A 12248-nucleotide genomic window follows, 5' to 3' on the forward strand; every position below is an offset into this window, starting at 1 on the left:
TGCCCTCCACACTGTCATTGCCTCCCAGCCTGTCTGGTGGGTTGTCTGGGTTTCTGCACTGAGAACCACTGGCAAACCCCAATGACTTCAGACTTCTCCATGTAGGGATGGCAAATGAGAGTACTCCATTCCTATATTCCAAGTACCAGGAGGCCTCAGCAATATCCATGCCCAAGAACCTAAAATGTTTTTTTATTCTTTTACTTTCTGTCACAATTCTCATTATAGCAAAACAATTACTCAAAATTGGTGACTTTCTTAAGTGTGGTCCCGGGACTGACAGCGTTAGTAACATCTGGGAACTTGCTAGAAATGCAAATTTTCAGACCCACCCCAGACCTACTGAAACTCTGGGGGTGGGCTCCAGAAATCTGTGTTTTAACAGGCCCTCTAGGGCATTTTCTTGGGTGGTAATGTTTGAGAAGCCTTGTTCAAAAGGGAGGAGTTTCTCTAGCTGTGCGTTATTAACAGTAGTTACTCCAAAAAGAGTGAAGAGAGGCATACATAGCCATCAGGGCAACTAAGAGCAACCGTAACAAACCGTCATGGAGTGACTGGTCTCTGCAAGGCATAGTGGGAGATGCTTTCTAATGTTGTTGTTGTTAGCTGCCACTGAGCCCCACTCCTCCAACTCATGTAAAACCTATATACAACATAATGATGGGCTCTGTGCCATGATGGGTTGCAAATTGGACCATTGTGATCCATTGGCTGATTTTCTGAAGTAGATTGCCATGCCTGTCTTCCTAGTTTTTCTTAGCTAGGAAGCTCTGCTGAAACCTGTTCAGCATCATAACAACATGCAAGCCTCCACTGGTAGATGGCTGGTGGCTGCACTTGCCAGGAATCAAACCTGGGTGTCCCATGTGGAAGGTGAGAATTCTGTTACTGTACCACCACTGCTTCAGATATATTAACTTAGTTTTCACCATAGTCTGTTAAGGAGATGGTATTAACCCATTGTTGCCAGGGGAGGAAACTGAGGCACAAATCTTTATCCAAGATCACTGAGCAGATAAGTTGCAGAACTAGAAATCACACCCTGGTCTGCTCAATCTTCCAACTCATGCTTTTTCTGTTATACTGAACTACTTAAACCTTTCTTCTTTGTGCTTAGTTTAAATTATTTCTATTTCAGGTAAATATTCTTCATTTTTACAGAATGCTGTATATTTGTATGTATCTGTGAGTATTGTAGCTAAATTCTCCACTTCAATAACATAGATTAGCTACCGTATTTCAGCAAACATTTGCTGAGCACCTACTGTGTGCCAGGTATTGTGAAGGTAAATGCAAAGGGATTCAAGTTGGCGTCCCTTGACCTCAGTGCTGTCACTCAAATAACTGCCTGGGATTCAAAGTTATATGGTGAAACCTATTCTAAAAATAGTCCAGATATTTAAGATAGATAGGTCTTAGGTAAATAAGATTTAAGGTATTAAGATAATGAGAAGCTTCAGAATAGATAATTGTATTAGCTAATGTTGAGATTAATATTCCTGACTAATCTTTATATCTTTATATCAGCTAGTGTAAGTCATAGTCTGAGGAATGGAAAATAAGTAGCAAATTTAGAATACTGGGCTCTATCCGTATGATAAAATATTTCTCTCCATAAATATTTACTGAAATTTCCTTATATGCCCAGCAGTTTACAAAGTGCTGCATTTGATAAGAACTAAAAATTAGAGTCTTTGCTCTGAAGAAGCTAGCAAAGAGACATTGTCCTTTGACTTGCCCTGCTATTATCTAGATCAATCGCTTGTTTTAAAATAAAATGTTCTATCTTGCTTAAAGCTATTAATGATCATCCTCATACAAAAATTATTTGATTCCTCACCTGCAGCTTTGAAGTTTATTTAATATCCAGGGGTCTCAGCTCAACCAATTTTTTTGAATCAAATCTGTAATCAAGCATAGCATCTTACATGATGTAAGAAATGCTTGGCTTTTAGTCATTCTGCAAATTTTTGAGTGCTGTGGAATGCAAGGAGCCCTGGTGGCACAGTGGTTAAGAGCCCAGCTGCTAACTAAAAAGGTCGGCAGTTAGAATCTACCAGCTGCTCCTTGGAAACCCTATGGGGCAGTTCTACTCTGCCCTATAGAGTCACTATGAGTCGGAATCTACTTTACAGCAATTAGTTTGGTTTTTTTGGTTTGGGATGCAAAGATAAAAAAAAAAATAGTCTTTGCACTCACTGAAGACATAGTCAAGTCACACAAACAAATAATTACAATTAAAAGAGATACATACTACCACAGGCATGGGCTTCGTGGATTGCTTCATGGAGATGATGATAATGGAGAAGGGGCTTGAAGAATGATTAGGCTTCTCTGGGTGGACTTAGGGGAAGGAAATTATAAGCACAGGGAACAACATTTACAAAGATATGGGTACAATGACTTATTTAGCGTAACATATTAAGGAAACCATAGTTAGAGCTTGGGTGTATTTCAAGTCCATTTCTGTGGAGTTGATTCCGGCTCATAGCAACCCGTTAGGACAGAGTAGAACTGCACTATAAGATTTCCAAAGAGTAGCTGGTGGATTCCATCTTCCAACCTTTTGGTTAGCAGCCATAGTTCTTAACCAATGCACCACTGAAAGAGAAAGGAATTTGGGAGAAAGAAAATTTTTCAGTGGCATGTTTAGGAACTTAGACTTTATTTGATAGGCAAGGACTCACTGCAAGAGCAAGGCCAGGTGGCCCTTAAGCAAGAGAATTAGAATTTCAGATTTGTGCACTGATAAGTACTTTTTGTCTACACTGTGAATAATGACTAGAATTATTATGGAGTTAGAGTGAATATTGATGAGTAGACACATCTTAGAAAGGCCTGCGGTAGAATTGGCAGGACTAGTAATTAGATACATGATATAAAGGGTATTGAGCCCCCAAATGTACAAATCTATTTCGTATAATTTGCTCATCTTTGATTGGTCTTTATCTGTTAGAAATTGGTGCTATTTGCTCTGTGGCCTATTTTCTCTTTCAAAGCCAGAACTTGCAAAGACTGCTCCTTGCTCTGGAGGTCCATTCTCCATTTGAGGTTTTTTTTTTTTTTCAAGTTGTGCAATCATTCTTTTTTTTTTTTTTAATTAACTTTTATTAAGCTTCAAGTGAACGTTTACAAATCTGATCAGTCTGTCACATATAAGTTTACATACATCTCACTCCCTACTCCCACTTGCTCTCCCCCTCTTGAGTCAGCCCTTTCAGTCTCTCCTTTCGTGACAATTTTGCCGGCTTCTCTCTCTCTCTATCCTCCCATCCCCCCTCCAGACAAGAGTTGCCAACACAATCTCAAGTGTCCACCTGATATAATTAGCTCACTCTTCATCAGCGTCTCTCTCCCACTCGCTGACCAGTCCCTTTCATGTCTGATGAGTTGTCTTTGGGGATGGTTCCTGTCCTGTGCCAACAGAAGGTCTGAGGAGCATGGCCGCCGGGATTCCTCTAGTCTCAGTCAGATCATTAAGTTTGGTCTTTTTATGAGAATTTGGGGTCTGTATCCCACTGATCTCCTGCTCCCTCAGGGGTCCTCTGTTGTGCTCCCTGTCAGGGCAGTCATCGATTGTGGCCGGGCACCAACTAGTTCTTCTGGTCTCAGGATGATGTAGGTCTCTGGTTCATGTGGTCCTTTCTGTCTCTTGGGCTCTTAGTTGTCGTGTGGCCTTGGAGTTCTTCATTTTCCTTTGCTCCAAGAGGGTTGAGACCAATTGATGCATCTTAGATGGCCGCTTGTTAGCATTTAAGACCCTAGACACCACATTTCAAAGTGGGATGCGGAATGATTTCATAATAGAATTATTTTGCCAATTGACTTAGAAGTCCCCGCAAACCATGTTTCCCAGACCCCCACCCTTGCTCCACTGACCTTTGAAGCATTCATTTTATCCCGGAAACTTCTTTGCTTTTGGTCCAGTCCAATTGAGCTGACCTTCCATGTATTGAGTGTTGTCTTTCCCTTCACCTAAAGCATTTCTTATCTACTGATTAATCAATAAAAAACCCTCTCCCACCCTCCCTCCCTCCCCCCCTCGTAACCACAAAAGTATGTATTCTTCTCAGGTTTACTATTACTCAAGATCTTATAATAGTGGTCTTATACAATATTTGTCCTTTTGCCTCTGACTAATTTCGCTCAGCATAATGCCTTCCAGGTTCCTCCATGTTATGAAATGTTTCACAGATTCGTCACTGTTCTTTATCGATGCGTAGTATTCCATTGTGTGAATATACCACAATTTATTTACCCATTCATCCGTTGATGGACACCGTGGTTGCTTCCAACTTTTTGCTATTGTAAACAGAGCTGCAATAAACATGGGTGTGCTTATATCTGTTTGTATGAAGGCTCTTGTATCTCTAGGATATATTCCGAGGAGTGGGATTTCTGGGTTGTATGGTAGTTCTATTTCTAACTGTTTAAGATAACGCCAGATAGATTTCCAAAGTGGTTGTACCATTTTACATTCCCACCAGCAGTGTATAAGAGTTCCAATCTCTCCGCAGCCTCTCCAACATTTATTATTTTGTGTTTTTTGGATTAATGCCAGCCTTGCTGGTGTGAGATGGAATCTCATTGTTTTAATTTGCATTTCTCTAATGGCTAAGGATCGAGAGCATTTTCTCATGTATCTGTTGGCTGCCTGAATATCTTCTTTAGTGAAATGTGTGTTCATATCCTTTGCCCACTTCTTGATTGGGTTGTTTGTCTTTTTGTGGTTGAGTTTTGACAGAATCATGTAGATTTTAGAGATCAGGCGCTGGTCGGAGATGTCATAGCTGAAAATTCTTTCCCAGTCTGTAGGTGGTCTTTTTACTCTTTTGGTGAAGTCTTTAGATGAGCATAGGTGTTTGATTTTTAGGAGCTCCCAGTTATCGGGTTTCTCTTCATCATTTTTGGTAATGTTTTGTGTTCTGTTTATGCCTTGTATTAGGGCTCCTAGGGTTGTCCCAATTTTTTCTTCCATGATCTTTATCGTTTTAGTCTTTATGTTTAGGTCTTTGATCCACCTGGAGTTAGTTTTTGTGCATGGTGTAAGGTATGGGTCCTGTTTCATTTTTTTGCAAATGAATATCCAGTTATGCCACCACCATTTGTTAAAAAGGCTTTCTTTTCCCCGATTAATTGACACTGGTCCTTTGTCAAATATCAGCTGCTCATACGCGGATGGATCTTTGTCTGGGTTCTCAATTCTGATCCATTGGTCTATGTGCCTGTTGTTGTACCAGTACCAGGCTGTTTTGACTACTGTGGCTGTATAATAGGTTCTGAAATCAGGTAAAGTGAGGCCTCCCACTTTCTTCTTCTTTTTCAGTAGTGCTTTGCTTATCCAGGGCTTCTTTCCCTTCCATATGAAATTGGTGATTTGTTTCTCTATCACCTTAAAATATGACATTGGAATTTGGATCGGAAGTGCGTTAAATGTATAGATGGCTTTTGGTAGAATAGACATTTTTACTATGTTAAGTCTTCCTATCCATGAGCAAGGTATGTTTTTCCACTTAAGTATGTCCTTTTGAATTTCTTCTAGTAGAGCTTTGTAGTTTTCTTTGTATAGGTCTTTTACATCCTTGGTAAGATTTATTCCTAAGTATCTTACCTTCTTGGGGGCTACTATGAATGGTATTGATTTGGTTATTTCCTCTTCGGTGTTCTTTTTGTTGATGTAGAGGAATCCAAGTGATTTTTGTATGTTTATTTTATAACCTGAGACTCTGCCAAACTCTTCTATTAGTTTCAGTAGTTTTCTGGAGGATTTCTTAGGGTTTTCTGTGTATAAGATCATGTCATCTGCAAATAGTGATAACTTTACTTCTTCCTTGCCAATCCAGATACCTTTTATTTCTTTGTCTAGCCTAATTGCCCTGGCTAGGACTTCCAGCACAATGTTGAATAAGAGCGGTGATAAAGGGTATCCTTGTCTGGTTCCCGTTCTCAAGGGAAATGCTTTCAGGATCTCTCCATTTAGAGTGATATTGGCTGTTGGCTTTGCATAGATGCCCTTTATTATGTTGAGGAATTTTCCTTCAATTCCTATTTTGGTAAGAGTTTTTATCATAAATGGGTGTTGGACTTTGTCAAATGCCTTTTCTGCATCAATTGATAAGATCATGTGGTTTTTGTCTTTTGTTTTATTTATGTGATGGATTACATTAATGGTTTTTCTGATATTAAACCAGCCTTGCATACCTGGTATAAATCCCACTTGATCAGGGTGAATTATTTTTTTGATGTGTTGTTGAATTCTATTGGCTAGAATTTTGTTGAGGATTTTTGCATCTATGTTCATGAGGGATATAGGTCTATAATTTTCTTTTTTTGTGATGTCTTTACCTGGTTTTGGTATCAGGGAGATGGTGGCTTCATAGAATGAGTTGGGTAGTATTCCGTCATTTTCTATGCTTTGGAATACCTTCAGAAGTAGTGGTGTTAACTCTTCTCTGAAAGTTTGGTAGAACTCTGCAGTGAAGCCGTCTGGGCCAGGGCTTTTTTTTGTTGGGAGTTTTTGGATCACCGTTTCAATCTCTTTTTTTGTTATGGGTCTATTTAGTTGTTCTACTTCTGAATGTGTTAGTTTAAGTAGGTAGTGTTTTTCCAGGAATTCATCCATTTCTTCTAGGTTTTCAAATTTGTTAGAGTACAATTTTTCATAATAATCTGAAATGATTCTTTTAATTTCATTTGGTTCTGTTGTGATGTGGTCCTTCTCGTTTCTTATTCGGGTTATTTGTTTCCTTTCCTGTATTTCTTTAGTCAGTCTAGCCAATGGTTTATCAATTTTGTTAATTTTTTCAAAGAACCAGCTTTTGGCTTTGTTAATTCTTTCAATTGTTTTTCTGTTCTCTAATTCATTTAGTTCAGCTCTAATTTTTATTATTTGCTTTCTTCGGGTGCCTGATGGATTCTTTTGTTGCTCACTTTCTATTTGTTCAAGTTGTAGGGACAGTTCTCTGATTTTGGCTCTTTCTTCCTTTTGTATGTGTGCATTTATCGATATAAATTGGCCTCTGAGCACTGCTTTTGCTGTGTCCCAGAGGTTTTGATAGGAAGTATTTTCATTCTCGTTGCTTTCTAAGAATTTCCTTATTCCCTCCTTGATGTCTTCTATAACCCAGTCTTTTTTCAGGAGGGTATTGTTCAGTTTCCAAGTATTTGATTTCTTTTCCCTAGTTTTTCTGTTATTGATCTCTAGTTTTATTGCCTTGTGGTCTGAGAAGATGCTTTGTAATATTTCGATGTTTTGGACTCTGCAAAGATTTGTTTTATGACCTAATATGTGGTCTATTCTAGAGAATGTTCCATGTGCGCTAGAAAAAAAAGTATATTTTGCAGCAGTTGGGTGGAGAGTTCTGTATAAGTCAATGAGGTCAAGTTAGTTGATTGTTGTAATTAGATCTTCCGTGTCTCTATTAAGCTTCTTACTGGATGTCCTGTCCTTCTCCGAAAGTGGTGTGTTGAAGTCTCCTACTATAATTGTGGAGGTATCTATCTCATTTTTCAATTGTGTTAAAATTTGTTTTATGTATCTTGGAGCCCTGTCATTGGGTGCATAAATATTTAATATGGTTATGTCTTCCTGATCAATTGTGCCTTTTATCATTATATAGTGTCCTTCTTTATCCTTTGTGGTAGATTTAAGTCTAAAGTCTATTTTGTCAGAAATTAATATTGCTACTCCTGTTCTTTTTTGCTTATTGTTTGCTTGATATATTTTTTTCCATCCTTTGAGTTTTAGTTTGTTTGTGTCTCTAAGTCTAAGGTGTGTCTCTTGTAGGCAGCATATAGATGGATCGTGTTTCTTTATCCAGTCTGTGACTCTCTGTCTCTTTATTGGTGCATTTAGTCCATTTACATTCAGCGTAATTATAGAGAAATAAGTTTTTAGTGCTGTCATTTTGATGCCTTTATATGTGTGTTGTTGACAATTTCATTTTTGCACATACTTTTTTGTGCTGAGACGTTTTTCTTAGTAAATTGTGAGATCCTCATTTTCATAGTGTTTGACTTTATGTTAGTTGAGTCGTTACGTTTTTCTTGGCTTTTATCTTGAGTTATAGAGTTGTTATACCTTTTTGTGGTTACCTTATTATTTACCCCTATTTTTCTAAGTAAATACCTAACTTGTATTGTTCTATATCGCCTTGTATCACTCTCCATATGGCAGTTCAATGCCTCCTGTATTTAGTTCCTCTTTTTGATTATTGTGATCTTTTACCTTTTGACTTCCATGATTCCCTGTTATGTGTATTTTTTTTTTAATTAATCTCAATTTGTTTTTGTGATTTCCCTATTTGAGTTGATATCAGGACGTTCTGTTTTGTGACCTTGTGTTGTGCTGATATCTGATATTATTGGTTTTCTGACCAAAGAATATCCTTTAGTATTTCTTGTAGCTTTGGTTTGGTGTTTGCAAATTCTCTAAGCTTGTGTTTATCTGTAAATATCTTAATTTCGCCTTCATATTTGAGAGAGAGTTTTGCTGGATATATGATCCTTGGCTGGCAGTTGTTCTCCTTCAGTGTTCTGTATATGTCGTCCCATTCCCTTCTTGCCAGCATGGTTTCTGCTGAGTAGTCTGAACTTATTCTTATGGATTCTCCCTTGAAGGAAACCTTTCTTTTCTCCCTGGCTGCTTTTAAAATTTTCTGTTTATCTTTGGTTTTGGTGAGTTTGATGATAATATGTCTTGGTGTTTTTCTTTTTGGATCAATCTTAAATGGGGTTCGATGAGCATCTTGGATAGATAATAGATATCCTTTCGTCTTTCATGATGTCAGGGAAGTTTTCTGTCAGGAGTTCTTCAACTATTTTCTCTGTGTTTTCTGTCCCCCTTCCCTGTTCTGGGACTCCAATCACCAGTAGGTTATCCTTCTTGATAGAGTCCCACATGATTCTTAGGGTTTCTTCATTTTTTTTAATTCTTTTATCTGATTTTTTTTCAGCTATGTTGGTGTTGATTCCCTGGTCCTCCAGATGTCCCAGTCTGCATTCTAATTGCTCGAGTCTGCTCCTCTGACTTCCTATTGCGTTGTCTAATTCTGTAATTTTATTGTTAACCTTTTGGATTTCTACATGCTGTCTCTCTATGGATTCTTGCAACTTATTAATTTTTCCACTATGTTCTTGAATAATCTTTTTGAGTTCTTCAACTGTTTTATCAGTGTGTTCCTTGGCTTTTTCTGCAGTTTGCCTTATTTCATTTGTGATGTCTTGAAGCATTCTGTAAATTAGTTTTTTGTATTCTGTATCTGATAATTCCAGGATTGTATCTTCATTTGGGAAAGATTTTGATTCTTTTGTTTGGGGGGTTGGAGAAGCTGTCATGGTCTGCTTCTTTAAGTGGTTTGATATGGATTGTTGTCTCCGAGCCATCACTGGGAAACTAGTTTTTCCGGAAAATCCGCTAAAAAAAAATGCAGTCAGATCCCTATCAGAGTTCTCCCTCTGGCTTAGGCTATTCGGATGTTAATGGAGTCGCCTGGGGAGGGTGGGGGAGGGATCAGAGAGATAGGAGAGTAGCACCTCAGAATATAGCCAGAGTTGCTTGTCTTGCTTGGAATGACTATTATATCTGAGATTCCCACGGGGCGCATCGCCTATGTGTGCTGGCTGTGTGGAGATTGCCCCCGGGGGGTCTGGCCCGCTGGAGTCAAGGTCAGATCCTCTGCTGCTAGCCCCACGCCCAGCGTCAAGGCTCCCCTACTGGGACGGTGCACTCTCGACTCCAAGATCTGTCGCTGCCTCCCGGGGACTTCTCCTCCCTCCAGCCGCGTTGCTGTGCCGCCTTCGTGAACCAGTTGGGCCGCCTCCCGGGGTTAGTTCAGGTGGGTGGAGCAGCTCCCCATGCTTGTGCCGTGACCGAGTGTCCTGGCTGGGACGCTGTTCTCCCCGCTCCAATACCAGTCGCTGCCTCCCGGGGACTTCTCCTACTGGCTGCGTCCCACGCCGCCCGCACGACCCGGCTGGGCCCCTTCCCGGGGTTAGTTCAGGGGGGTGGAGCAGCTCTCCGTGTTTATGCCGTACCTGCATCCAGTCCAAATCCCGGCGGGATGGTTCTCCAGCTGGGACGCTGCTCTCCCCGTTCCAAGACCAGTCGCTGCCTCCCGGGGACTTCTCCTACCGGCTGCGTCCCACGCCGCCCGTGGAACCGGCTGGTCCCCCTCCCAGTGTCAGTTCAGGGGGGTGGAGCAGCTCTCTGTGCTTGTGCCGTACCTGACTGGTACGCTGGCTCCAGGCTCTGAAAACAATCGCTGCTTCCCCGTATTAGTTCGTTCTCCGTCTCTAAATCTGTGTTTGTTGTTCAGGATTCGTACATTGTTATGTATGTGATCGATTCTCTTGTTTTTCCGTGTCTTTGTTGTAAGAGGGATCCGAGGTAGCATCTGCCTAGTCCGCCATCTTGGCTCCGCCCCCAAGTTCCCCATTTGAGTTTTAAAGAACCTGTTTACAACTTGGATTTTTAGTCTGACTCTATAATATTGCCTGAAGCTGCCATTTTCACATGGATCCTGAAGCAATCAATCAAACTCCAAGTGATTAATTTAATTCTGCAGGCTTTCTGCTCATTCAGCCCAGCTGCTCAGCTACAGCCTGGATGGAGGCAGAAACAACTGATACAGACCCAAATCAGTTTTTTATAGCATCTAGATGTGGCTTTGGACTCCAAGCCATCCCTGATTCCCACCTTCTTTTTCTCCCCCACCCCATATTTCCTTCCTCTAATCTCCTGAAGTTCTTTGCTGCTAACTCTAGTCACTTCTACCACAATTTTTATATATGTCTAGATTGTAAATCCCAGGAAGCCATGATCTTTGTCATAGTCATCTTTATGTTACCCTCATTATTTTATATAGGGCATGGAACATGGAACATATTATGATTCTTCAAATTTCCATCACCACACCTTTGTAATCTTAAATAAGATGCTCATCCCCAACTCCCCCCCATCCCTACCATAATGACTCAAATTTGTAACCTAAGCAAAATGACCTATGCCAACAAACTGATCGACTCAGTGATGTCTCTTTTAGGTCCAAGTTGATGCAATCAGTAGGGATAAGGGAACATGACAGGTTATTATTGAGATGGAAAGGCTTTAAATCACATGGGAGTATGGCTGGAGGTAGTGAATTCATATGTCTCTGAGCCATGCTTTTGTAAATGCATCAACTCTCTTCAAAATAGTAGTAATGGCCCAGTGAGACATAAAAGTAAGACATTTTCAGCACAATAAGGGGAGTATTAATACCTTTAGGAAGTATACAGATTGATATACCATCAAAGCTTGGGACAAAGCTATGAATGTCCTACAGGAGACCTCTAACCTAACATGGCTGAATTTTCAACTCCTCCTGAAACATATTAGGTTTTATATTGGGAGTTTTGCATAATAAGCACCACAGAGATCTTTGCTGAATATAAATTGGTTTTATGCTATCAAAGCAAGAGAAATACTAAAATGGGAGTTTGGAAACATTTGACACATCTCAGTCTCACACTGACTAGCTGTGTCAGTTATTTCCCTTTGCTAGGTCTCTGTTCCTTGCTGAGCAGATTGGGCCAGATTATTCTAAAGTCTTTCCAGCTCTAACTCTATGACTGTACATAGCTGTAAAAAAAAAATCGCAGATATCCTAACAAAGCCCTGTCTCTGGCTGGGCAATTTAGAAAATCTCAAAACAAACAAACCCAATGATTTTCTTAAATTATATTTTATAATTTTGAACAAGTGATAATTCTATGAATATCAATTGCTAACATGAAAAAACAGAAAATGTTGACTGAAGAGGGCACCTATTAACACTCTGAAACATTTTTTTAATTCAGTTTTACCAAACTGGGCTACGTTTCTCTTTGTCTTAGTTATCTAGTGCTGCCATAACAGAAATACCACAAGTGGATGGCTTTAACAAAGAGAAATTTATTTTCTCACAGTCTAGTAGGTTACAAGTCCAAATTCAAGACATCACAAAATGGAGGACACCACACAATACTGGGAGTCATGGCCTAACCAAGTTGATGCACACACTTTTGGGTGGATATAATTCATTCAATGACACTCTTTAAGAAAGTGATATGATTTTCCAAAAACTGGAATGGGCTAGGCTTCTATGTGGAAAATAAGTCGGTTTTCTTAGTAAGATGAAGGTTTGAGGGAAAGGCAGAGAGATCAGGTATTTAAAGAAATATTTAAAGGGGTGATCCTTAGCTTCTGGCATCCATTCCAGTTTTGGAAG

The sequence above is a fragment of the Elephas maximus genome, chromosome 12 (genome assembly GCF_024166365.1).
Source record: "Elephas maximus indicus isolate mEleMax1 chromosome 12, mEleMax1 primary haplotype, whole genome shotgun sequence".
NCBI lineage: Eukaryota > Metazoa > Chordata > Mammalia > Proboscidea > Elephantidae > Elephas > Elephas maximus.